Genomic DNA, 24,008 nt, shown 5'->3' with positions numbered 1-24,008 from the left:
GGTTTCCATTAATTCCCCGTACTATTTCACAGAGGAACGAAAACCCGGAAAGAGGCTATCCAGAAGAATGTGGTGGTCCGGCACCCCTCGTGTGATGATGACACTCAACTTCCGCCTGCTTTTTAAGACCTTCCAGGAGGCCCTTCGCTCAGCCTCTCTGGTGCCCAAGGTTTGGCCATCCAGCCGACCACCATCCCCTGCGCCAACGAAAACAGCAAGATATAAAGAAGCAAAGAGGGGAAAGGCAGGAGAAAAGTAATTCTGAATAAATGAATGAATTCTAAGCTAATTAAGAATCTAATGCCTGAATTTCCTGCCTCTAAGAAAGTCTCTTGCTGGAAACCAAGAGGAGATTCAAACAATTTCCTGAGAATATTGTTAACCCAAAATCATCAGCAGCAAACCTCACACAAGACTACAGACACAGACACACTTTTCCCAGGGTAGGAAACGGGCAGCTGCTCTCCCCCCCAGGGGCTCTCCTGCCCCCCCATTGCTGTGGGTGGGAAGAGCCCAGGGGAGGAGGGTTGAGGGTGTGGGTTCAGGTCAGGGTCAAAAAAACAAAGGCCCCCAAATCGCCCCACCTGAAGCGGGAAAAGAGGCCGGAAAGAAAGAGCGAGAGAAAGAAAGGGGAGGAAGGAAGGAGGAAGCGAGGGAGGAGGGCACGGCCGCCATTTCCGAATCCGGTGGGGGGGAAACAGCGCCGGAAGCAGCCCCTCCTCCCCCTCCTCTACTGCTTTCGTAGCTCTACGTTCTCCCTCCTCCCTTCCCTCCCAACCAATCGCCGCTGAGAAGAGGAGGGGGAGTGGGAGGGGCATAGATTCGGTAACTTTTAGTCTCCATCCTTGGGAAAGGAGAGAACGTAGAGCTACGAAAGTGTAGAGGAGGAGGAGGGAAAGGAGGAGCGGCTGCTTCCGGCACTGCGTCCCCACCGGAAGTGGAGGCCGTGCCCCCTCTCTCCCTCCCCCGGTTTCCTCTCTCGACCCACCCCTCCCGCCCTCTTTCCCGCCTGAGGATCCCAACGGAAGGGGGGGCGATTTGGGAGCCTTTTTTTTTGGGGGGGGAGAGAAAGTGAGGAGGGAGGGGTGTCCCTAGAAATATACTCCCCCTGAAGGGGAGAAAAATACTCGGTTGGGGGGGGCAGGAGGGGCCTTTCCGTGAAATCTTCGGTGGGAGGGGGATCTTTAGAGGGGCTTCCTTGTGTGTGTGTGTGTGTGGGGGGGGGAAAGAGGTGAGAAGTCATGGCGGGGCCATCCTCCTCCTCCTCTTCAATGGCGGACCGACCGAGACCCCCCCCCACGCCCGGATTTGTGGGGCCGCAAGAGAACAAGGCTGAAGGGGGGGGGGAGACGCTGAGTCCGTCTGCAGGCTGTGGCTCCACCCAGGGAAGAACAATGGAGGCCCAATGAGAACTCGCTCCTTCTGCGCGTCACCCGTTGCTGGGCGGAAGCCCTCCGGAGCGTCTATTATGTCGTCTATGAGGGGGTTGCCTGGCAACCCCGAGACCCAATGAGAGCTCGCTCCTCCTTCCGCGAAGCCCAACCCCTCTGGAAGGCTGGCTGGGCAAGAACTCCCCTTTCTTCCCCCTCGCGTGACTGACAGGCTGCCCTCCAAGCCCACCCAGGGCTCCTCTCTGCGCACGCGCAGGATCCCCTCCCTGCCTGTTCGGCTCGCTCTCCCTCCCGCGCATGCGCTCCTCTTCCCCACAGAGGGGGGTGGGGTGGGGGTCTGTGGCGCGTGCGCAGTTACGAAGGCGGCCAGAAGGTCTCCCCTCAGGAAGGCGGTTGGGCGAGTTTTAGTGGCCCTTCCGGTAAGTAGAAAAATCCCCCCCCCGTGTGTCCCTGGGAGAGGTGGGGGTGAGGGTGGGGGGTGGGGGGGGTCTGAGTTTCCCCCAAGAGGTTTCGGGATGGCGGGCAAGGCGTCTTTCGAGGAGGAGAGGGAGGCCTAAAACGTCCCTTCAAGGGAGAGCCTGGCCTGGACGGGGGGGGGGGGGGAGAGGGAAGAGGAGGTGACTCCAAACCCCCCCCAGGTTGTGGGTGTCCCCCCGGGGGGGCAGGGACTCTCCGTGGCTGAGCGCCTCCTTTAAAGCTTTAGAGAGAAAGGCCTGTTTTTCCAGTGGAAGGGAAGGCAATGTTTTTCCCCCTCTGGGTCTCCTCGAGAGGGAGGCGGAGGGGGGATTCAAAGGGGAGAGGGGGGGATCTCTCTGGCCCCCAGACCACCCCACCCCCACCCCTCTCACTTTCCGAGTTTACAACCTCCGTGTTAATGGTTCAGCTCCGTTTTACACACACACACACACACACACACAGACAAGGGCATCCCTCCGGCCCTGCCAGGAAGGTCAAGAAGGCGCGCTCTTCCCTCCCCCCCCCCCCCGGTCTTCCCGCATCGTCTTTCCCCCGCCTTCCCCCCCCCCCATCACACACGCCTACGGGCTTCTCTCTCTCTGGGCAGAATATCCCCCTTCTCTCTATAATATACTGGTATAGATATATTGGAGGCGGAGTTAGTTCGAGGCCCCTCCTGTCAGCCTCTTCCTTCTTATATTTGCAGAACCTCCTTTCGCTCCTGAAGGGAAACCACCGCGGGCGAATCCCCTCAGAGAAGGAGGCTCCGAACGGGGAGAGCCTTCCAAGGGGAGGGAAGGGAGAACCCACCCCCGCTCGCCTCAGTATCCCCTCCTGAGGGGAAAAGCGACCAACCCCCCCCCGCGCCCCCCCCATTCTCTTCCTTCCCGCCCTTTTTCTCCTCCCCTCCCCCCCTCAAGGCCGGCGGTTGAAGAGAAGCCCGGAAGGAAGGAAGGCGGGGGGGGGGCTCTGGGGAGAGAGAAGAGGAGACGCCCCTCCCCCATTCTAAGCGGGGGGGGCGGAGAGAGAGGACCCTAGAGCTATGAAGGCGGAAGAGGCGCTGCTTTACCAGGAATCGGGGCCCCCCTGCTCGCTCCCTCTCCTCCCCCCCAACTCTATGGAGCTCCCAGGATCTTCCCCCATCGGGTCTGGGCAGGAGGTGGGCAACGGCGGGGGGGGGGCTCGGAGGGAGGGACAAAAGGAACCTAGATGGCAAATCTGACCCCCCCCAACACACCCACACCCCATCCCTTCGGGGGTCTCTCTCTCTCTCTCTCTCTCTCTCTGGGCAAGTCGAAAGATGGCAGGGAGCCTTTCTTCTTGCAGAAGGGAGGGGGTAGCCCCTCGTCAGTCTGTGCAAGAGATGCAAACACACACACACACACAAAACGGCGCCCCTCCAGCTCTGCCAGCCTGTTGAACTTTTCCCTGCCAGGAAGGCCAAAAAGGCGCACTCTTCCCACCCACCCCTTTTCCCCCCCACCTCCATCACATGCTTACGGGCTTCTCTCTGGGCAGAATATCCCCCTTCGCTCTTTCTATATATATTTGAGGCGGAGTTACTTCGACGCCCTTCTTTCCGCCCATGTATTATATATGCAAAATGAAACGTTAGCGGAGAAAAACTTGCCTCCCGCTCCTGAAAGGGAAACCACCTCGGGCGAATCCCCTCCAGTAAAAGGTAAGGCTCCCCTTGACAATTTTTTTGCCCAGTCGTGTTCGACTCTAGGGGGTGGTGCTCATCCCCGTTTCCAAGCCATAGAGCCAGCGTTTTGTCTGAAGACAATCTTCCGTGGTCACATGACCAGTGCGACTTAGACACGGAACGCTGTTACCTTCCCACCCAGGTGGTCCCTATTTATCTACTCGCATTTTTTCATTTTGCATCCTTTCGAACCGCTAGGTTGGCAGGAGCTGGGACGAGCGTCGCGTGGATTCGATCTCAGGACTGCTGGTCTTCTGACCCTGCAGCACACAAAGGCTGCTGCAGTTTAGCTCGCAGCGCCACCACATCCCCTCAGAGGAGGCTTCAAACGGGAGAGCCTGAAGGGAAGGGAGAGCCCCCCCTCACCTCAGTTCCCCTCCTGAGGGGAAAAAGCGACCAAACCCCCCCTCCAGATCCTGGCCCCTACTCTCCCCCCCACGGGCAGTTGTTCCCTGGGGCGCCTGCCCCCCTGTGGTGTTCTCTTCCTGCCCTTTCCCCCCTCTCCTCCCCCCTCTTCAAGGCCAGCGGTTGGGGAACCCCGGAAGGAAGGTGGGGGGGCTGTGGAGAGAGGACCCTAGAGCTATGAAGGTGGAAGAGGCGCTGCTCTAACAGGAAGCGGAAGCCCCGGAGGTCACCCCCTCCCTCTCCTTCCCCCCCCCATGGGGCTCAGAGGATCTTCCCCCATCGGGTCTGGGCAGGGGGTGGAAAATGGCAGGAGCGGGCTCGGAGGGAGGGAGGGAGACCGGGACGTCGCATAAGCTTTGTGTGTGTGTGCAAGTGCGGGTGCAGAGGCAGAGAGGCGGTCAATTCCTGCAAATCTCCCCTAAAGCTGGCCTTTTCCTTCTTCTGGGTGGGGGGGTCAGGTGTGTCTCTGTTCAGGGGAGGGAGAGGGGCTGTTTTGGGGGGGAAGAGGATTCCAGATTCCCCTCCGAGCAAGGCACCCTTGGGGGCAGGGTAGAAGTGTGGGTTGGTCCTGGGTTTTCCTGCATGGCGACCCCCCCCCACACAAAAATTTTGCACCTTCTCCCGGTGGATTTTCAAAGGGGAAGGAGAGGAAGGGGCCTGGCTCTCTCCCCACCCCCCACTCCAGACAAAACCTCAAAGGACCCCCAAGGGGAGGGGGAAACCCGACCTCAACCATCCCCACTCCATTCTGTCAAAACTTGAAAACGTTATTTTTAAGCCTGCAAGTCTTGGGGGGGAGGCGAGCCGAATGAGGTTGGAAGGATGGTGAGGAAGGGGGGCTGCAAAAGTGTGGGCGAAGCAAGAGGGTAATGGTGGGGTACCAGAAATGGGGTTTGCAGGATAGGGGGCTGATCTAGGCTCCTGGAGGGAGGAGGGAGGTAGGGAGACCAGGATGTTGCATATGTGGGGGGGGGCAGAGACAGAGAGGGAGTCATTTCCCACAAAAGGAGAAAAGGAACCGAGAATGCAAATCTCCCCCAAACAGACCCCCCCACACACACACCCGCCCTCCCTTCGGTCAAGGCTGGCCTTTCCCTTCTTCTGGGTCCCCTCCAACAAAGGAACAAACAAGCCAAGGAGGGAGGGCAGGGCCTCTGGGGCCCCGATCCCAGGCTGTGGGAGGAGAGGCTCAGCGTCTGGGGGGGCAGGCAGTGTCCAGCCTGGAGGGGGGCAGGAGGAGTTGAGATCATGACTGGACATGTGAGGAACCAGGCGGGGGGAGACGTGTCAGGAAAGGCTCTTTGAAACAAGCCTTTTCGTGTTGGGGGGAGTTCTTTCTACCTCCCTCAGGGTCTGTCAGGCTTCGGTGCCTGTGAGAGTCGGTGCATTTCGGGTGGCAACTCTTTCTGCAACCGGCTAGCACGTTTGGGGGGAGAAATGAAATGAGAGAACGAGGCTATTCTGGGGAAGAGATACCCTTCCAGGTCACCAGAGTTGTTCGTTTTCCATTCTGACCGGACGATTTCTGTAGCTCAAGGGAAGCCGCCGTCATTCATTTCTGAACCCGAGACGCTGCCTGTTTCTGTCAGTCTTTAGGCCGGATGAAGGAAAGGATGAAGGAAAGGGAGGTCAACCTTGGGAAAGCTGATTTCTCCAACGCCCATCTCCTCTGTGGCCCTTTTGCCACGACCTCCGTGTCATGCAGGAGGTGCTGTTTTCTCCTTTTTTAAACCAGCACTTCCACACACACTCTGCCCATTTGCCTTTTAAAATCCATAGGACTGTTTTTACTATTCTGGGCGGCCTGAGGCCCTCTGGCCAGGAGAAAAAGGGGGCTACAAATGAGAATTCCTAAATTCTGAAGAAAGAAACAGGTATGTTTGCTTAGCCCAGCTGCCTTGGCACAACAAAGAAATCAAAGGCCTAAAGGCTGCCCAGAATGTTTAAAAACAGGAAAATTGTTGAGCTGGAGAAGTTGAGTTCCTTGCCTTCAAAACATGATGAAGGGACTGATGGGCAGCCGGAGCCTGATGAAGAATTAATTAAGACTGAGGTTTTAAACTTGGAAAGTGGGATGGGGTGGGGGGGAGGGAGTGCTGTCTGCTCAGGCAGAGGTTTCTCCTTGTGAGCCTGGCCATTTCCCCGGATATTTCTGTTGGGAGCCTCGGAGTGGGTGGGGTATTGCTCTCTTTTTTTGCTCCGCCTCTTCTTCCTTCCCTTCTGTCCACCCACCCCACGTCCTTCTCTCCTTGCACTGAGGCTGGGGATCCCCTCCAAGCACAGTCCCCCCCATAGGTGTGGGTGGCTGTGTCAGGGATGGTCTGGGACTTTCTTACAAGGAGATCCTGCCTGCCCCGACACAGTTCCAAAGCCTTACCGAGGAAAGGTGTTCCTGTTATCCCACGCTGCTGCTTTTTCTGGCCACCTTCGCCTCCAAAGGACCTTGAATGGAATTACTTCTCGTTTCTACTGGCTCAGTGTTTCAAAATCAGCCAGGCGTAATTGTCCCAGCTGTCCTATTTGCCAGGAAATGGGGCATGCGACTCACGTTACTGAAGCTGAACTTCAGAGTACGCCTGTAATTTCCAAACCTTTTAAATAAACAAAGTTGGGACGTTGTGGGGCCTTTTCCACCCAGTAAGACTCTGTTTTCTCCCTCCCGCTTCCAGTGGCCTTTGAGGAGGTGACCCCGTATTGCCCCCAACAAGATCCTCTGGATCAAGGCTCGAGATCTCTGCGCCAGAATCTCCTACTGGGAACGAGGTCTCTTCAGGTAAGGATCCTGTTGTCTCCTGGGCTGTGACTGTGAAGGATGATGGTTGGTTGCCCCAATGGTTCTCCCTCCTCAACAAATAAATTAATGGGAGGGGAGAAAGATTTTATTCCTTTGGCTGCCTGAAGCTTCTTTGTTAATTTTTAAAAAACATTTTATTAGTTTTCCAGTCTATCTACATTGTTTTGTGCTTGTCAGACATCGTGTTACATATTTTGCTTACAATTATTTGTTTTTTTACATCTCAGTATTTTCCTGGTTGTCCCCCCCAATTCCAAACATCTTTCAAGCATTCAAACCATTCACATACAGATTTTAGTACACAATATGACCACTATCATAATATTACTCTCATATTATATAAAATTCTTCTAATCATTCTTCTATTAACAGTCTTCTAGTAACATTTTTATTAAAGGTGGTTCCAGATCCATAACGCAGCTTTATATCTAATTTAGTTTACCTAAAATAAAAAATCACCATATTAGATCTTTACTCTAATTAGGTCTCCCTTATTTCAATTTAATTCTCCTTTTTAATATACAGAATATACCCTTTCACAAATCCAAATAGTAAATATAAACCTGTTTTCAATATTAAAAGGCCCTTCCTTGTTTCCCCTTTTTTCATCTTTCTAGGTAATTCCCTCTCTAATTTCTTTCCCATTTAATATTACTGTGTTTTCAAGCTTTCTGTCATCCCTCATGTCCTCTGAAGCCATTTTATAGGTCTGATCTATGCCCGCCAACTCTCTATGCACCCAGTCCATCCTCAGTGCCTCTCTTGGAGCAATTTTCTCGAGCTGCTGTATTAATTGGGATGCCTCATCTGAAATATTTCCATCTTCCTTGCCGCTCCCTGCTGCCTGCAGACCACAATCCATCTGATGCTGATTAGCTGTTTTTGCTTCTTCAAAGTGAGATTTCACAGTGTCCAATATTCTTTCAAGTGCCAGTCTTACTCCATTCCAGAATTCTTCTTGTTGGGCCATTGCAATATTGTATCCGCAGCTGATGGCCTTAAAAGTCCACTTTAGGGTTAATTTCCCAGCCAAGCTCAGAGGAAGTCAAAAGGGAATAACAGCCAAATAATCAAGGTCACAGGCTTCTGGGCTCCACGCCAAGAGATTCCAAGTAGTCAAAATAAATTCAGGTTATCGAATATAGGAAAGTTTCTCAAGCTTCACACCAAACTGTAATGTTCTCAAAGTATATTTTAAAGTTATTTCCTTTCCATCAGCTAGCCCTCTCACCAGATTTTTTGCCACTTTTTAGTTTCTGAGGAACAGCATTTCTTTTTTCCATATGTAGGAATTTTCAGGGGTATAAGCAATTAGTTATAAAAGTCTCACCGGATGGTAAACAACAATGTCAAAAGGCTGATTCTTGCTTCTTTGGCTGGCTGACAGCGATTTGCAAGCAAGCCGAAGCTGCTTCTTTCTGCCTGTTCGTTGATTAGGGGGTTTCCTGGATCGAACGGGGTGGCCGCCGCCCCCCCGTGATCAACAGGCTTCCCCCCCAGTTCACCACCCCTCCAGGGCGGTTCCGACACCCTACGGTGTCCCGAACAAGGTCAGGATTCAGCCCAGGGGACAGAGCTCTGTCCTCCTGCTGCTGTCTCGTCGTGACGTCAAGCCGGAAGTCCGTTAATTTTTCTTGTAGTGCCATCTGCCTTCTTTCACTGTGTTCGGTTGTAGCCGAATCCCCTTGAGGACTCCTCCAAAATTGATCAGTGGCTATTCTGGCCATCTAACACGTGGCTTATAAAAGGATCGTAAGCCACATTTTCCTGATCTCCCCCCCATGCGCACACATGTGATGTATTGTATAGAATGACATTTCTAAGAAGAAAAGGTGTGAAAGGGAGACAGAGAGGCGCGAAGGAGAAGAGCCGGCCGGAGAAAAGGGAGGTCAGGCCAAGCCCATCATCCACCCCCCTTTGACCCTTTTCTGGCTGGCTAGCTGGCCGCATCTCCAGGGGTTTCTGCAGATGCCCAGGTCCCTTGAGGCACATCTTGTGTGTGCGTGCGTGCGCGCGTGCGCACCTCCCTTCATCTTGGGGGGGGCTTCCCTCCCTCTCAAGCAACTGGGATGGAGGCGCTCCTGTTTCCCTCCCTCTCCCCTCCAAGTGTTGAGCAAAAGGTGGGGGAAAGGCCTCGGAGGGTGTCACTGTGCCTGCGCAGTTGGGAGGGACGATGGGGGGCCTCACTTGGAAGCCATTCCACCCCCCTCTTAAGGAGAGGAAAAGAGGCACCTCTGGGCAAATGGAGGCATCTGAGGCGGTTCTCCTCCCTCTGGGGGGGGGGTGTCCCTGAAATTTTCTTGGACAAAAGAGCCTTGCCTTCTGTTCTTTCCCTCCCCAGGAGGGAGAGGGAGAGCTTTTTCTGCCTTTTTCAAGGCTTTGGTGCAGGCAGAAGTTCGCTTTTTTCCTTTTCTTCTCTCCTTTTCTCCTCTTTTTATATTTTACCGAAGTGTGATCCTCAGGGAAACAAGAGTCTGAGTGTCTAAAGAAACTGTCTTCGCCACAGAGTGATGTGGGTTATTTTGGCTCTTCGGGTGTCCTACCTGGTCAGGATGGTGTGCAGGGCTTAAAGAACATAGTCAATAGTATTTTGTCCCCAAATAAGGGGATAAGTGGGAATCTAGGGTTAGACGTTTTGTCCATTTCTGCACCTTCTAGGTTTTAATCAGCCTAGGGTTGAAAAGCTGGTGAACCTGGGAACTCAAGTTGGCCCCTTCCCCTAGTGCAGTGGTGTCGAACTGTGGCCCTCCCTTCTTGGCCTTCAACTCCCAGAAATCCTGGCCAGCAGAGGTGGTGGTGAAGGCTTCTGGGAGTTGAAGTCCAAGAACATCTGGAGGGCCACAGTTCGACACCACTGCCCTAGTGGAATAGCACCTTTAACCTGGTGGGCGTGGCTTATCTGACATGGCGGGGGTGGTGGAATCATTTTAGCACTTAATCTTGTTGGGAATTAGCAAAAGAAATTACCCTGCAGAAAATAGATATAAAACCTGAAATGGCATTATTGAATGTAATATCAGGAATTAATGATAATAAATTGAAGCATTGTCTAGCTTTAGGAACATTGGCCTGATGAAAAAGATAGGATTGTTGTGATCGGGTTCATTAAAGATCTGAAACAATTCCTCCTTTTTGGCAGGAAATGACAACTGAGTCTCTTTTTGAACATTAACAGATTTATTTAGTGTAACATTAGGTGAATCTATAACAACTTCTACTGGTTCAAAACAAATAATATTGGGTAACTGTCCATATTGTGAGGATGACAACTCTGTCCTGTAACTGACAGGTATTTCTTTTGTTTTCTGACTTTTTACTACTTTTGAATAAATATTTTATCTTTTACCCAAGTATGCTTCTTGGGAGCAAAGGTGAGAGTGCCTTAGCCACGAGGGCTTTGTTTGCTGTTTTTGGTTATTTGGGTTGGAAAGGCTGGTGTGCAAGGGACAAAGTACCCAGTTGAGGAATTTTAAGTAAGTAGTTGGAAATCTCGGGACAGAAGATAGCCCATAGTTCCCAATCACACCCTTCTAGATCTCACCTAGTCTAGGTTAGACAGTTAGGTGATGCTAGGAAGTACAGTTTGGCTCCTTCCCCTCGTGGAATGGCTCCCCAAAGGAGACGCCTTCCTGACACATGTGTTTACCTCTCTGAGACGGAAACCTTGAAGAGTGCTTTGGGCAGATCAAACGAAGCTCCTTCCCAGGCAAACTCTGAAAAATGTGGTACTACAAAATCCATTTCCTCACATAGTGTATAGGAGTTCTATCTCCTTGACCAGGCTTCCTATCCCTTTGAGAGGAGGTCTTGAGGGCCTGTATTGTGTGTTGGGCTCGCGAGACAGGTTAGGGATTCTGTTGGTGTACCGCCCACCCTGCTGCATACCAACAGTCTCCCTGCCTATGAGCTGACGGAGGTAGTCTCGGACCTGGTGTTGAGGACTTCCAGGCTGTTGGTGCTGGGGGACCTCAACATCCATGCCGAGGCTGCCTTGACTGGGGCGACTCAGGACTTCATGGCCGCCATGACAACCATGGGGCTGTCTCAATGTGTCATCGGCCCGACACATGAGAAGGGCCATACCTTGGACCTGGTTTTCTCAATGGGACTGGAAGATGGTGGTCTGGATGTGGAGGGGCTGGTTGTGACCCCATTGTCATGGTCAGACTACTTCCTGATCAAGTTTAGTCTTTTAGCTTCTTCTCCCCTCTGCAAGGGTGGGGGATCGATTAAGATGATCCGCCCTCCGAGACTAATGGATCCAGATGGTTTCCTGAATGCTCTGGGGGATTATCTGTTTGATATGGTTGGCGCTCCTGTCGAAGCTCAGGTCACCCTGTGGAATAAGGAGATGACCCGGGCGGTTGACACGATTGTGCCTAAGCACCCTCTCCCTGCTCGCCGAGCCCAGATAGCTCCGTGGTATACTTCTGAACTGCGGGCAATGAAGCGAGAGGGGAGACGGCTGGAGCGCAGGTGGAGGAAGTCCCGCTGGGAGTCCGATCGAACACGACTTAGAGCCCATTATCGGGCCTATTTTGTGGCAATACAGCTGGCGAAACAGTATTTTTCCAGCCGTATCGCTTCCTCAGAATGTCGTCCAGCAGAGCTGTTTCGGGTGGTCCGGGATCTTCTTCAACCGGGAAATCCAGTGAGGTCCCAGACTGCTCATCAGCTTGCTGTGATGATTTGCTATCCATTTTGAGGGGGAAATCGCTCAGATTCGCAGTGGGTTGGACTCCACTGTTACTGCAGAATCAGAAGATGTGTCCAGTGTGCCGTGCTTAGGTCAGGTATTAATGGATGAGTTTCAATTGTTGAGACCTGAGGATGTGGACAGGGTGCTTGAATCTGTCTGTTCTGCCACCACTCCACTCGACCCTTGCCCATCTTGGCAATGGAAGAAAGCAATCCCTTGGCTGCGACTACTTAACCCATGCAAATCAAGAAGCTACTTGATAAAGATGAATGTTTTCTTCTATGCCAGGGGTTCCCAACCTTGTATCCCCAGATGTTCCTGGACTAAAACTCCCAGAAGCCTTTACCATTAGTTCTGCTGGTCAGGATTTATGGGAGTTGAAATGTGTTTTTGCTGTTTATCATAATCAAAGTGATTAGGCTTTGGGACAAGATGAATTATAATGTTAAATAGATTAATATGTAAGTGGCACTGACTTCAACCTGGGAAATGGCATCCAAGTTACCTCCAGAGCCTCAGTTGAAACACCAACAAACTGAGATCACCCACCATTTTGTTCTTTTGCCACTGACGATATTCCAAAACAATATTCTTGAAACTGGCTAGGAGGTCGCCTTTTACCATATCGATAGCCATTGCCTGATTTTCTTGACTGCTTTGACTGGAAAGGAGCCTCGGCAACAGGCATTGCTTAAAAACTGCACCACTCTGACATAAGCACTACTTAGGATGATGAAGAGTTCTGGAGGACTCCAAAGCTTACACACCAGGCTGGAATTTCAGTTGGCCCCAATGAAGGAAAGCTCACCCACTGGACAACCAACCTCCATGTGCACGGAACAGACCTCCTCGCTCTTTGCTTTTTCATTTACTTTCTTCCAAAGCACACCGGGGTAAAGATGACTTGGAATTTACAAGATGTATTGAAAATGTATTCGGATAGTTGAGGAACGAGATAAGTCAAAAGGTAAAGGAATATAAAACATGAAACATTTTTTTGGTTTGGCAGAAGTGGATTATTTAAAATCAAATAGATCCCTAAATTGTATTTCCTATTCCGGATCTTACCAATAAAGATTTTGGGTAAGTAGTTAAAATAATGGCAAGTGATGATTCATACATATTGCAATAATAATAAGAAAGCTAGGATTAATAAGAAATGTTGGTAGATATTACAAAAAGAAGGTTGTCAGATAACCAGTATTAAATGTTATTATACAGCAAATCAATTGAGATATATTTCAGGTATTGGGAGGAACAGCGTTGGTATCAAGCTCTGCTCCCTTTTTAATCTTTAATCCTTATTTTTAATACCTACAAAGTATTCAACTGCTCAAGTAGTTTTATTAAAGAACTTTGCTTACCGGTGGTGCCTGGAGCCAAAGAGAGCAAGAAGCGTTGAGTCTCCCGGGGGAGTTTATCAGCAACACCATGTTTGGAAAGGACTGAGACTCTTTCAAGGAAAATTCAAGGCCGGGCAGGAACTACGCTGCAATACTGTGAGTTGTTTAAAGAAACTTTGAAGTCAAATATTGGGAGTTGCCTGAGCGATCTGATAAGGAGACACCACAGAAGGCAAGGTAATAAAGAAATAAAGAAACCACACTAGGACTTGTGCTAGGTTTTGCAGACGGCTCTAACTTTTCTGGCTGCAGCTGAGATTCAACAGCACATAAAATCACTATCAATGAGTGATTGATAGAGCCCAGAAAGCTCGTGCTGGAAGTAACAATGCTCCCAGAAGCAAAAGTCAAAGAGCTGTACTAGACTTCTATGTGCCTTTAACCTCCATTAATCAACAGGACTTTTCCAGTTCCACTGGGCAAAGGTTTTCAAGGGAATATGTCTCAAGTACCCCATCTATCTCAAACAATCAAAATTTGAACATGACCATCAGAGATTCCCAAAGAAATGAGGTGGCTGAAGACCCTTTTGGCTACTTGATTAGTAATTGGTCAGTGGACCCAGGATTGCAGGAAAGGTCATCAATTTTATCAACAGACCTGCCTGAGAAAAATCCAAATTTATCAGACACCGAGCCAAGGAATGTATCTATAGAAGAACAGATCGACAAATCTTGTGGGCTTGAGAATGAGGACATCAAAATTATCTACAATCAGTTGCGGGACCAGTGCTTCTTTTCTGCAAAATCAACTCAGAGCATCTTCGATAAACTTCATGCACTGCATCAAGAAATATTTGACCTGAAAGCAACTCTCCAACTCATAGCCACCCTGATAGAAACAGGGATTTTGACAGCAGCACCCCCCCCCCCCCCGGACATTCCCTGATCCAGATTCAGACTTCCATCACTCAGGAAGTGGGACTCATATCCTAGAAATAAACAAGAATAATCCCTGCCTAACCTCGATATCTGGCGGAACGCCTTCACCCACCAAGTTCTACCCGGATCACCCGCGCGAGCCAGGAGGTGAGGTTGAGGAGCCTGACGCCGAGGGAGGCCCGAAGGGAGAAGACACGAAACCGGGCCTTCTCGGCGGTGGCTCCTCACCTTTGGAACAATCTCCCTCCTGAGATCCGCGCGGCCCCTTCCCTGGGCACATTCAAAACTCAGCTAAAAACATGGCTTTATGTTAAGGCCTTCCCTCCTGCCAGCATTTAATTTAATTTAATTTATTTTTCTCTTTATTTGTTATTTATGATTTATGTTACCTTTGTTAACCGATATTTTTATTTTATGTTCCTATAATTGTATTAATATTGTTGTTAGCCGCTCAGAGTGGTACAGATGTATCAGATGAGCGGGATATAAATCAAATAAATAAATAAAATAAATAAATAACTCAAAAAGAAGAGCATCTTATTCAGAGGTTGGTGGACACAGAGTTGGCCGCAAACTCTGAAAAGGTTCCAGAGACTCAGGCTGAGAATTGCAATGCAAGCAAAGCTACTGAGGACCTGAACTTAACCCTTTCAAATGCAGACTTCATAGTAATTGATGAATGGCAAGATGCCACCCCAGACGTAAATGGCCCACAGTCCTCATTTATAGCCCCTACAGATAGGGACAACACACAGCCGGACAATACCTACCTACGACTTCTTACGAAAGTAAACTCCGGAACAGAGAAGCCACAGACTACAGTCTCACCAACTAACACTGTGAGTCACATTACTGTATACAACTGGCCTCTCAAAAGGTCCAATAATACGTGGAAAACTAACACCGATGTAACACGGGATATCTTGGACATTCTGGGTAAAGACTGGGGTCCCTTAATGTATATGCGTTGCTCCTGTATATATCCTAGAAAGCCTAAGATTTGGAGGGGGAGAGTGCATCTGTCATTTAAAGAAAATGGACATGCTTATCATTTTTGGAGCTTATTATATAAGTTTGAAGACATACCGATATCTTTCAAATGGGGAACGCATATAATACACCGTAAGCCAAATTTTAAGTTAACTGCAAAACAAAACTTGCAAAGACCATTCAAAACAAACAGACAGCAGTATGATGAGAATCATGGGGGTACTTTTGATGGGAGGGTAATGGTTGATGAATCTGGACTCAATGTAAATTCTAAAAGGATTCCAACACCTCATGGAAAATCAGAAAGAACTGCTGAGCCCTCTTTTAATTATGAGTACTCCAGGCACAGGAGAAATGCCCCCACCCATGCTGGTGCTACACCCCCTGAGCCTAACTTAAACTACAGAGGGAAAGATGTATGTCCACCTTTTGTATCTGCCCCCAATAATATCTTGATCAATCAACCCCGTGGTTTCACAAATATACGTAACAGCCAGAGAATACAAAAAAGAGAGTCTCCAAGGATTGGTGTCAATAAGTCTCCCAGTAGTCACAGAATGTATCAAGCCTCCAAGGGGACGAGCCACCTACCCAGTCACCTCAGAACTTCCAGTAGGTCTGATTGGCACCTGGACAACAGATATGCCCCTCTAGCTGCCCTCTCCCAAGATTGACTAACACCAGATAAGATACAATGCCAGCCTCTGAATCTGCTATCTTGGAATATTGCAGGATGGAAGAATAAATTGGCTGACTCAGATTTCATACAGTACCTCCAGACATTTGACATACTTTGCCTGCAAGAGACTTGGCTTCTGGAGAAAGACTCTTTAAATTTACAGGGATATAGGACATGGGAATTCCCAGCTCAAAAAAATTCAGCTTCAGGACGAGGAAGTGGGGGCTTGGCTATTTCAATTTCCTCCACTACTGGCTTGATAGCAACAGAGATAGCTGAACTGAACTCTAGCTACTGGCAAGTTCTAACAATACATGGCTGCAAACCATGTCCTTTGATCTGTGTCAACATCTATCTCCCACCGAGAATAATTGGTACTGCCTCAGAGGTTTGGGCTAAATTGGAGGACATTCTTGATACATTACTTTCTGAATATCCCAACTATCTTCTTATAATTTGTGGTGACTTTAATGCTAGAATGGGAAACAGTGTTTATATGATGGAAAAAGCCCTTGGCTTGGAGCTTGATATGGATAAAAGCCCCGCCCGAACCTCCCAAGACAAGGTAATCAACAACTATGGCAAATTCCTCTTTCAATTGATCTACAAACTCCATCTTGTATGCCTAAATGGCTCTTACCTGGACACCTCAAATGGCTACTACACTTTTCTAACAGATAAGGGTGCTAGTGTGGTAGACTATGTTATAGGATCTTCTGCTGTCCTCCCTTATGTATACTCTCTAGCAATCGATGACAGGTCAGAAAGTGACCACCTCCCTCTCAGAGTGTCCTTAAGATTCCAACAAAACCAGTCAGGGGTATTAACAGACCATAAAATGCCAGGCCACGTTCTAGGTGAGAAAAGGCTTAAATGGTCTATTAAAACTGATGACAGTATAAGGCAGATGCTGAGCACCAGTAAACTCCAAGAGCTACGACAACATGCTCTTCTGGGGACCCAGAATATTTGCAAGGTCTACCAGGACATAATTCTCGCACTTAAACCACACCTAACCGTTACACACCCAGAAAGAATGTCTGAAGCTCAATGGTCCTGGTTCGACAGGGAATGTAAGACCAAGAAAAAAGAGCTGAGCAGAGCAACAAGACAGGCGAGACATATTGGCACTGACGAAGCTACAGCTTCCCTGCTACATCTACGGAAAGAATATAAATCTCTGCTTAGAGGAAAAAAGAAGGCTTTCTATTTAGAGAATTGGAAATCTTTGGGCCAGGCCCTCATTGAGGGTAATGACCCCAAATTCTGGAAGCAGATAGAAAGAGGCTTCTCACAGAAAGCCTTTGAGATTGCCAACTCCATCACGCCAGAGGTATGGGTCTCCCACTTCAGCCGCATTTTTGGGGGTAGTATTCATAGAAATATTACTCATGAGACCCTCTCTAATTCCCCTGAATGGCCACCTGTTTCCCCCAAAGAAGTTGGGGACCTGATTCAAACTCTCCGGAATGGCAAGGCGCCTGGTGAAGATATGATCCCCGCTGAGGTCTTTGCTATTGACATTCAGTGGTGGTCTCCCATTCTAGCCAGTCTATTCACCTACATCAATAGTACAGGCAACCTTCCTGCAGGTTGGCAAACTAGCATTGTTGTGCCAATTTTTAAGAAAGGAGATCCTTTAGACCCTTGTAACTTTAGACCCATCAGTCTCCTCAATGTGGCCTCTAAACTTTATGCCAGATACCTCTTGAATAGGCTCCTAGATTGGGACAACAAACATTCTATCATCTTCGAAGAACAGGCAGGCTTCAGAAAAGGCAGAAGCACAATAGACCAAGCCTTTGTTCTACACCATGTAATTAGTAAATACACCAAACCTCCAAACAAATATCTTTACGCTGCCTTTGTGGATTTTTCATCAGCCTTTGACCTGATAGATAGAGAACGCCTTTGGTATAAACTGGAAAAAAAAAACATTGATAAGAGACTCCTGTGGCTCATACAGCTACTACATAAAGAAAATACGATGCAAGTGCGTATAGGCTTACAGGGAACTCTGTCACAACAGGTCAGCATTACACGAGGGGTGAAACAAGGTTGTATTTTAGCACCTTTTCTTTTCAACTTTTATATAAACAGCCTTATCCCTCAAATGGCTTCCCCCACATTCTTCCCTCCAGCCATTGGCTGTAGGAAGATTTCAATACTGCTTTACGCTGATGACCTGGTTCTGCTATCCTTGAATAAAATTGGTCTTAAAAGAATGCTGGCCAAATTTGGGCAGCTCTGTAAAGAGGAACGGTTAACAATCAATTATACCAAAACAAAAATTATGGTCTGTGGGAAGAGAGCCCCTAAGCATAACTGGTCTCTGGATGGGCATACTATAGAGCAGGTACACTCATTTAAATACTTGGGCATTCAATTTTCTGAGAAACTCTCCTGGAGACAGCATTTAAATGCTACAATCTTACTGAGTACCAGATCCATAGGGCAATTAAAAAGGTTTTTCTACAGCAGAGGAGGCCAGTTGGTAAATCCCGTTCTCAAGGTGTTCGTTGTTAAAATTATAGCACAGATGCTCTATGGGACAGAACTATGGGGAGAGGCAGCCAAGCCCAAACTAGAAATCTTACAGAACAAATTTATGAGGCTGATACTGGGTCTCCCCCCCAGGAACTCCCTCAGCTCACCTCAGAGCTGAGTTAAGCCTACCCTCAATTGCAGCTAGAATTGATCTGGCTTATCTTAGATATTGGCATAGACTGAACAGTTTGGAGGACTCCTTCCTGACAAAGTGCTGTTGGTTAGAACAACTAAAGTCTGGTGGATGGGTGTAGACCTCATCTAGATACTGGCAAACCATGTCTGGGAGAGGTTTCTTTGACCTTGATTCAGTAGCCAGAAAACAATTACATCATCTTGCCTTTATCTGGAGCCAAGGCCTTGCATGAAGACAAAACATTGATAACACACCTGCTCGTTAGCACTGCTAGCTGTTAGTATTGTTTACTCTGCACTATAAAATAAACCTCTCACTTGGGTGAGAAAGATTTTGGTTCATGACTCTTGTCTCCGTGTCTTGATTGCTGGATCCTGAACCAGGATCCCTCATCAGCTGGTGACCCCGACGTGATCCAGCTCCCATCAGCCGAGCCGACACTCTTCTGATGTAGGTTCAGCTCCCATTCACCCTGCTTCCCTCGACTGGAATAGTCTTCGTGCACCCAGCCCACGGGCTCCCCGGGTAAGTATGGGTTGCTTATGTACTAAAGAGCAGCATCAGAATGCTGAAGAGTTAATTGTGAGGCAAAATGACGGATGGCAAGTATCATGCAAAGAATTAATGGAGTTAGAGAGCTCTCAGGAGGGTTGTGTAGTATCTGGCGTACGAGAGACCCCAGTGAGTCAATGTAACATTCTTCTTGCTCCAGAAGGTGAAAGTAATTTGTTTAAACAACTCCCTCAAATTCTTCTTCCCCTCTCTTCGGCCTCCCTGCTAATTGCGGAACCGCCTGGGATGCCTCGCAGTCCTCCTGTGTTGGACCCTGCCTGTGTGATTTTAGCTCAGAGAGATGAGGCAGCTGTTTCTGCTTGCTGTGACTTGCTCCCATCTCAAGGGGTCTGTGAACTGCAACTCAGTCTTACAGACAAAGGGACAGAGGCTCTCCCCAAATGCTTATCTGTCCAACAGCCAGTCCCTAGTGACTGGAGCAGGGGTCTCCTGCCACAAAAGGAAGGACTCATTTGCCCTAAGCAAATGAAAATTAATCTTGCATCAGCCACTGATGGTCTTCAAAGACCAGAGATAGCCAAAACAGGGGAAACAGCTGACTGCTTGCCTCCTTTCTGGGCAGGTCTGGACGCACCAGCCACATTGCTGATGAGGTCACATTACAGCACAGAGAAATGGGATTCAGGGCAGCCCCCAGGGCAGCCCCCAGGGGATTTGCGAGACTTATTACAGGTCATGTTTGCAAGGGAAGCTTGTTGTGTGTCTTCTGTGCAGGTAGTTTGCTACATCCTCGAGTAAATGATTGCTTGTGTCAGGAACTGTTTATGTTCTTTTCTGTGGAATGCTGTCGTTAAGGAGCGCTTTCTTCTGTCTTATCAGCTGGCCAGATATTAAAGGGTAATAGGTTTAAAGGGTAATAAGTATTGAATTTCAGAGAAACAATTCTTAGTTTAAAGCTCAGAAAATCCGAAAGCTTTGTCCCTATTTCTTACAGTAATAAGAGGCAAAATAAATTCAACAGATGTAAAAGTTTTCTTGATATTACTGTCAAAGAGTCATTATTGCATAGGGTTAAATTTGCTCTGAGTCTATGGCTGTTCAAGTCTGTATAGGACTGTGTTATGGTCACAGCTCCATGATGACACCTAAGCATTTTGACAGGTAATTTTTCTTATGAGGCCAGTCATTCATCAACAGGTAATTTAATTAGTGACCCAGCAGTAAAAATACTGGGACATGTATGGAAGCTAGTATTCACTTCATATTTATTATAACATGAAAGCATTGTTCCTCTCCAGCTACTTGTACCACTTCTATCATACCTTGCATTGCTTAGTAGTTTCCTAAATATCTCAGCGTGATGGGTCTAATCTCATCCACGGATACAGTGCAGCCTGCTAGGACATAAAGTCTGTATTGTTTTCCCTGCTCTGTGAAGTAGAAAACTCTAGGTTATAGCCTGGCGTAAAGCCCAGACTTCTTATCAGCGATTCTGGGCGTTCTGCAAGAGAATGCTATTCATCTCGGACAGTCTAAGAGAGAATCTACAGACTGAGCATAAAAATTTTGCATCTTTAACACATCTATTGCATGTCAGTTTTAGCATTGTATACACATGATCTCTCAACAACATCATCTGCAAGCTGTGGATGGTCTGCCAATCTTAGCTACACCACGGCTGTCAAGGATAGGATCGCAATTAGTGAAATATGCACTTATCAGACACTCCTTTGAACTTGTACTCCCGCATTAAAGCAGTTACAGATTTGTGTTGCCAAAGCTTGTTCCAGATAGTGCCGTAATCAACTTTTGCTAATTTTTTGGTTGTCTGCAGGTAATGTTGAATTCTCCAAAGGACAAGTGCCTGCTTCTCTGTGTTTTCTGTCAATTAACCATTTGTTTTCTTCCCAGCATCTTGTATTCTCTTCACAGACAGTTCATCTTCTCGAGGTTTTGTTACGTGACAGCTTTTGAATTTTTTTTCTATGACTTTAATTGTTACTTGCTTTAAGACATGTGATCCAACACTGTATTTGAATATCTTGTGTGCTCAATAAGGAATCACCCTGAAGCATAGGATTTCTTTTTAAGTCTACAGGGCAAGAAATTGTGGAAAGCGCACATTTAACATTTAATTCTCCAGATATTTCTATGCAACAGTTCTGTGTACCTTAACATTTTCTGCCTTTTTCCTTGTAGCAGTCTGCTGTGTTCATGCACTCCTAGCAATGGAAACAAGGTGATGCTTATGACTCACTGATTGCGCAGAGATGGATTTTGCAGTGGTTCTGCTGATGGTAAAACATAGAGCTTATTAGCTAATTCTGGTTATGTATCTTTCCATATTTAGGTCCTATAGGGGTATATAAGCTAAGCCCAGTAGATAGGTTGAAGAAATGCTGTAGTGTTTATACATAGCTGTTCGAACACCACACTCACTTTTTGTGTTTAAAGCTTTAAGGAGTTATACTATATGTGACAATGTTTGAATACCTCCCTAATTAGAACATTCCACATTGGGAGATATCTATCTAAATTTTCTTTTCATGCCAGCTAACTGTACAATTACAAGATCAGGTTTTATCTGTGTTCACATGTTTCTGAAAGATCCAAGTTTACAGGACTGCAAACAACAACTCAAAGAGCAAAGTTGGCTGCTGCTATCTTAGTCTTTCTTAATTCACTAGACAAGACTTCAATCTCATTGTACATAGTCTTTAATATTGCTAATCAAGTTGAACTTACGTATCTATCCCAATCCACATGGTTTAGAGCCAAATCACTTATGGCCCATGGATACTTTTGGTATTAAGTCAGCCTTAGCAAAATTAAAAGAAAAGGGGGAATTATCCCTGGACTATCCCTGGGCCTGGGTCTCAAGGATGGGTCTCATGAATAAAGAATCCATGGTCTCATGTATAAAGAATTCACTCTTGCATCAGTTCTCTTCACTTCCTTCTAAGAATCATTTCAATAGTTACTGCATTAATAATTGCTCATACTCAAAGTTTTAAAGGTCTCCTTATCTATATATCATCATTCTTTGTTACAGTCACAGACCTACAAAGTCCAATAAAGACCTACAAAGTCCAATAAAGGCTTCCACGTTTGTTTAACGTTCATCAATGCTTTGTCCTTTATCTTTTTATTAAATCCTTTGTTTCTTTTTCTTCCAAACTAACCACTTGTGTTCATAGACACTCTAGCTGTCCAACCCTTAGTTCGCTATCGGAAGCCTCCAGGTCCAAGTTGGCTGATTACGTGGCGGTTGACACTCCAGACGGTCCTTTGAGGGTGCCAGCTCGGTGCGACCACATCATGTTGTGGCCTCGACGTCTGACCACTCCAATCCCAGACTTCAGCTCACGCCAGAACAGTCCCAGGATGACACCAAGGGAACAGAGATGGCAACAGCAGGAGCCTCAGCCGCCACCTGTGACATGGGGGGCTCTTAAGAACTTATCGGCACAGGCTGCAGGACTTTTAGAATCCATTCAGGCAGAACCATCACCTGAGAATTACATGGCGGCCGTTGTCACTGCATTGAATTTTAATTCCTATGTAACCAAATTTTAATTACTATGTAACCATTTTTAATATGTATTATTTGTATCTTTCTACTTACACTATATGCACTGCTTTTGTACAATCGCTTGCAATAAGTACTTGTCTTGTACCAGTTTGTAAAGCCCCTGGTAATATTTGTAAAGCCCCTGGAAGTGAAGTCTTGAATGAGTCACAAATTATGTCTTCTCCTCATGTTGCTAATGCAGTCAACACATGTGCCCGCATAATAAACTGTACCCAAGCAAAGGTTCCTGGGGGGTTCTGAACCCTGGCAATCCCCAATGGAATTGTACCAGAAACATCACTCATATTACAATATAATCTTATACTCAAAAGCTGAATATTCTGAATTCAACAACAGATAAACACTCTTAAAAAAATATGCAGCCTCTATCAAACAACAAATTGGTCCAGCCTGGTGGGATGCGATCTGGAGTTGGTTGCCTACGGGCTGGATCCGGCAGGTAGTGCAATGGCTAATCATGTTTGGTTTCATTTTAATTGCCTTTTGCTGCTTGCAATGTCTGCCAAATCTGCTAAATCTTTTCATGTCTTCATGCTCCAAAACAAAACCATTATCACCTCGACAGGCTTATTATAAATATCAGCGGCTAAGAAAAGGGGGAGATGTAGACCTCATCTAGATACTGGCAAACCATGTCTGGGAGAGGTTTCTTTGACCTTGATTCAGTAGCCAGAAAACAATTACATCATCTTGCCTTTATCTGGAGCCAAGGCCTTGCATGAAGACAAAACATTGATAACACACCTGCTCGTTAGCACTGCTAGCTGTTAGTATTGTTTACTCTGCACTATAAAATAAACCTCTCACTTGGGTGAGAAAGATTTTGGTTCATGACTCTTGTCTCCGTGTCTTGATTGCTGGATCCTGAACCAGGATCCCTCATCAGATGGGCACAACAATGTCACCAAAAATTAAAGGTCTATAACCTTTTGATGGAAAAGTTCCTTAGTTTAAGCTCTCGCGATCTTAGGAACTGGATCTTTGATCTTGATGCTAGCCAGGATAGGGCAGCTATTGTTGGGTCCCGTTTTTTTACCTGGTATCCTCAACTTCAGGTGAATCATGCAAAGCCAAAATATTTTGAATCATTGACTTTCCCCCCAGATTCGCAGAGCTTTCACGGAACTTAGATTTGGACAGATGGCCTCAGCATACCTCGAAGGGAGATATAAAGGAATCCCAGTCGAGGAACGGAAATGTGTCTTCGGCTGCAACCAAATTGAGGATCTAACTCATTACCTACTGTTCTGTCCTCTCTATAAAAATCCTAGAGAAAGATTTCTGTCACCCATCATTCAGATGTATTTTAACTGTAATACCACTGAAACAGTAGTAGGTTTGCTTGCCGATGCACAGTTGGACATTACATATGCTGTAGCACAATTTGCACTAGCAGCTAAGAAGCTGAGGCTTCGATTTCTCAGGGATCATAATGCCACATAAATGCTGTATCTAGTGGATTGACGTTTTACATTATGACAATATTTTTAGACTGGGTTTTATTGGTTTTTAATGGTTTTAATGGTTTTAATGGTTTTAATGGTTTTAAGGTAATTAATGGTTTTAATGGTTTTAAGGTGATTACCTGCTTTATTTGGATTTTATATGCTACAGTAGAAACAATATTGTAAAGGTCTATGGCCAGAAACAATAAAGTTTATATGTATGTATGTATGTATTTCAGGTATTATAACAAACAATAAGGATTTAATATGAAAATGTTTAGAAATGCATGGAAGGGAGGGAATTTTGGAAAAAACATTTTTGAAAGAAAACATTGGAGAAGAGGTTAAGAAGATTGATAAACCTGTTCTCAA

General features: G+C 47.1%; 1 protein-coding gene and 1 long non-coding RNA gene across 4 annotated transcripts in view; one reads left to right on the top strand and one right to left on the bottom strand.

The window, feature by feature from the left end:
- Nucleotides 1–24,008, bottom strand: part of LOC144585065 (uncharacterized) — a 90,531-nt gene that overhangs the window by 31,816 nt on the left and 34,707 nt on the right. The window lies entirely within an intron of this gene.
- LOC144585085 (uncharacterized) lies at nucleotides 1,664–23,861 on the top strand. Of its 3 annotated transcripts, none has more exons than XR_013539572.1 (3): nucleotides 1,664–1,810; nucleotides 6,627–6,730; nucleotides 18,470–23,861. It is a non-coding gene; the product is annotated as an uncharacterized LOC144585085 (long non-coding RNA). The 3 variants fall into 3 exon arrangements; XR_013539573.1 differs by lacking the exon at nucleotides 1,664–1,810 and adding an exon at nucleotides 2,765–3,528; XR_013539574.1 differs by lacking the exon at nucleotides 1,664–1,810 and adding an exon at nucleotides 3,791–5,831.

The sequence above is a fragment of the Pogona vitticeps genome, chromosome Z (genome assembly GCF_051106095.1).
Source record: "Pogona vitticeps strain Pit_001003342236 chromosome Z, PviZW2.1, whole genome shotgun sequence".
NCBI lineage: Eukaryota > Metazoa > Chordata > Lepidosauria > Squamata > Agamidae > Pogona > Pogona vitticeps.
Note: the sequence above shows the minus strand (reverse complement) of the source record. Positions and strands in the feature narration are given on the sequence as shown.